The 4,284-nt window shown below is 37.7% G+C and overlaps 1 pseudogene; it reads right to left on the minus strand.

Annotated features, from left to right (window-relative positions):
- Positions 1-474: 474 nt before the first annotated feature.
- LOC102820264 lies at positions 475-792 on the minus strand (annotated as a pseudogene).
- Positions 793-4,284: the final 3,492 nt, after the last annotated feature.

The following is a 4,284-nucleotide window of genomic DNA, read 5'->3' on the forward strand; positions in this document are numbered from 1 at the left end:
CTGCAGCATAGACGGGTGTAGTAATAATTGCTGAGAAAATGAAATTATGAGCTTGAAACCCATTATACATAGTCACCATTTACATTGACGCATGCTACGTATACCTGAGACCAGACAGCTTTGTTGTAAGAAGTAACAGACCTTCTCCTAACTTAGTTCTCAGCTCATGTTCTTCAACTGGTTTTCCCAATCCAACTGCATTTGATTAAAGAATGACTTTAATGTCACCTGACTCTATTAGATTTTTTAATGTTCATTTATCTACAAGTATATGAGAACTCATGATAGATATCTAGACTGCTGAGCTCTGGTGAAACCATGAAAAATGAATCACAGACCTTCCTTTCACAGATCTTTCAGAGTAGGGAAATGATACAATAGAATATTTCCACACATCACCTATGCATCACTTTTTTTTTTATAATATATATTACATCAAGATTTTATTGTTTTAATAATAAAACAAGATGACATTTACAAATGGATCACCTGGCCCTTTCTCCTATTTCCTCCCAGTTCAAAATGCTTGCATCTCTTAATAGCCAACATCCTCTTAGGGCTGCAGTATGGCTAAAAACATTCAAGCCTCAACACAATCCTCGTTGTAGTTTTTAGGCTTTTCCGGAAAATTGGCGTAGTCTGCCCACCATATCCACTCTGCTTCCTGTCGTAACTCCACTTTCCCTGGGCATACAGAGAATCTTTACCCTTCTTGTACTATGTCACCTTGTGGGGTTGGTGCTTGCCAAACTTCTTACAGGGAGTCCAGTGAGTTTTAGGAACGTTCACCATGTTTGTGGGAGTACTACCAGCATGAAATGCCTAAGCATCACTTTTAAAAGCAAAATTATACCTATGATGGTCAAATTTTGTCTCTCTTACTTCAGACATATTGTCAGGAGGGAGCAGTCACTGGAGAAGGATATCATGTTTGGTTAGGTGGAGGATCAGAGAAAAAGAGGAAGACACCCCCTCCCCACCCCCTCACCCCACAGTGAGATGGATTGGCAAAGTAGCAAAATCAGTGGTCTCAAGGGTGGTAACAACTGTGAGCTTGGCCCAGGACTGAGCAGTGTTTTGTTCTGTTGTGTATAGGGTCGCTATGAGTCGGTATCGACTCGATGGCACCTAACAACAACAATAAAAACAAACCATTATAAGATGAATCATATTAATCATCTTGCATTTTACTAAAATAAAGAACTAACCAGAAAGAATTCAATGACAAATGCGGATTTCCAGGTAGATATTCTGATAATATGGTAAAGTATTACTTTTAGTCCTGAGATTCTCAAGGGATTGTATATGCTGGTTGAATTTGACCTAGTGATGTAGTAACCCTACATGTAACAGAAAGAAATGTCAATCCATCTCATTGAAGATCTTCTTTTTCTTTGTCTACTTTACCAAGCATGATGTCCTTCTCCAGTAATGGTCCCTAATAACATGTTCAAAGTACAGGAGACAGTCTTGCCACCTGTCTTTCAAGGAGCATTCTGATTTTAACTTTCATGGTGGATTTGTTGGTTCTTCTGGCAGTCCATAGCATATTCAATATACTTCACCAATGCCATAATTCAGAGGCATCAAGCTTCTCTTCCTAACTTATTGTCTAGCTTTGGAATGCATACGTGGTCACTGTAAGTGCCATAGTTTGAATCAGGCTCACTTTAATCCTTAAGGTGACCTTCTAACACTTTAAAGAGGCCTTTAGAGCAGATTCCCCAATGCAATATGTCATTTTATTTCTTAACTGCTGCTTCCATGGATTTATTTATTAATTTTTTTTATGGATCCAAGTAAGATGAAATTCTTTACAACTTCAATATTTTCTGCTATTTTATATAAAGATGTCATTTCCATTAAAAAAAAAAAAACAAACCGCTAATCATGGCATATTGAAATGCATTTTAGTCTGTTTCATGGGAAAGGCAGATAATGTAAGGGGCACAATATGGGTCAAATGCTTAAAACTAAATTGTGGTGGGAACTTAAAACTTAGAACATCCTTTTCTCATATGATCATTATAGCTGAAAATCTCAGTCTTCACTCCCTTTAATTCATCCTCCACATTACCAGTAGAACTATCTTTCAGAAATATCAATTTAATGTTAAATAATTTCTTCTTAATAGCCAGCGATTCCTTATATTTAAAGACACATACTTTATCCTAGACTAATGTACTTTAAGGAGCTCTGATAGTGTAGTGGTTGTGAATCGGCCTGCTATCCTCAGGGTCAGCAGTTTAAAACTACCAACTGTTTGGCAGAAGAAAGATGAGGCTTTCTGCTCCTATAAAGTTTTACAGCCTCGGAAACCCCGTGCAGGGTCGCTATGAGTCGGAACCGACTCCACGGCACATAACAACAACAACAACAATGTACTTTTATATACTGTATATTTTATCCTTTCTTGGATTTCCTTAAGTTTGCATCCAATTACTTTTACTCACACTGCTTTCCAAAGTACACCTTGTATGTTCACTGCCTGAATCAATTCAGGCATTGATCATTTAAGGCTGAGGTCACTGTAAAATGTTCTCATATTTACAGATAAATGTAATCCCTCCCCTTCGTACTTTGGAATATAATAATACAGAGTACTAGTGTGGCGTTGAGGACTCCTGAAGTGGTGCTGTAGGATCAGCACTGGACAATCAACCATAAAGATGGTAGTTCAAACCACCAGTTGCTCCTTGGAAACCCTATACAGGGCCGCTATGAGTCAGAACCAACTTAAAGGCACCTACCACCACCACTACAACCACCACCACAACAACAGAAAGATTGGTGCTGTAGGATATGCACTTGACTGCCAACCACAAGGTCAACAGTTCAAACCCACCAGTTCAAACTCATTGGAAACCCTATACAGAGTTGTTATGTGTCAGAAGCAATTCAAAGGTACTTAACAACAACAACAATATGTAAATTATGTATTTATTACATATGGTTGGTGGTTGTCAGCTGTTGAGTCAGTTCCAAATCATAGCAAACCTGTATAGAGTTTCTGAAGTTATAATCTTTACAGGAGCAGAAAGCCTCATCTTTCTCCCAAGAAGCAACTGGTAAATTTGAACTGCTAGCCTTGCAGTAATTATATATATACACAAATATTTATTACATGCCTACCATGTATAAGACAATCTTCCAGATTTCAACATATTGAAGTGAACAAGAATCAAAATTTCCTATTTTCTGGAATTACCTTTATAAATTTACAATTATAATTCACTATTTCCTTTTGGGAAGAACCAACATTAGCCATTTCTGAATCCACAGTTGTTTGCTAAGATCACAGCACATGCTTAAATAGTGCCAATTTTTTTTTTTTTTTTTTTTTTTTCCCCCTCTTACTTTGGCAGTGCTATTTCTTTCCCTACATTATCCGACAAGGCTCCTTAGGTCTTTTGGTAGCCACATCTTTTTTTTTTTTTTTTTTTTTTTAGTATTATTGGAATAAACACCTCCTAGGGTGGCACTATAGGAAAAACATTGGACCACACAGTCAGCTTGAACCACAAGGTGGGTGCTTCAACCCCCACCCCCTCCACCCCCGCCTCTCCTCAGAAACCCTATACAGGGTCGGAATCGAAGGCACTTAACAACAACAATAACATCTAGTAACTTAGAACACTGTTTTCCTTTTACGTCACAAATAGAAAACAAGGTTAATATATAACTGGGAAATAAAATTTTATATTTTATTTCCCTCATTTGGGATTTGCTTCCACCCCCCACCTCCCCAGATATGTCCTTTCATCATGCATTAGAAAAAATAAATAAAAATACTAGCATCTCGCTGTGTCACTGCTGTTCCAACTCACAGGACCCTGTGTAGGTTTCGGAGGCTGACCTTTCCGTTAGCAGCCCAGCTCTCAGTCCACCAGGCTACCAGGGTGCCTTTTAAATAAATACATAGGTAAGTAAAATACAAATTGAAGCTAGACCACAAATGCATGTTTTGTTTTGTTTGATCTTGGTTTCTGTTTTTTCCCTCATATACTTTGTAAAGGGAAAGGATTGAATTTAAAAATATCAGCCAACTACAAACAACTCAGCATGACATCTACAGTTCAAGAATGGCAATGAGAAAGCAAGAACAGGGTCCCTTTTGGTACTTCATTGTCAAAATTGTCAGAGAAACATCAACTAATGTGTCTTGTATAACTTCATTTCTAAAAGATGTATCTGTCCCATATGGATTTTAAAAAGGGCATATTCTCTGTTCTTGTAATTCACTTATCCCCAGGAACAATTTTTCATGGATTCTGTGTGGGCCAA

This window comes from Chrysochloris asiatica, unplaced genomic scaffold, assembly GCF_000296735.1.
Source record: "Chrysochloris asiatica unplaced genomic scaffold, ChrAsi1.0 scaffold00056, whole genome shotgun sequence".
NCBI lineage: Eukaryota > Metazoa > Chordata > Mammalia > Afrosoricida > Chrysochloridae > Chrysochloris > Chrysochloris asiatica.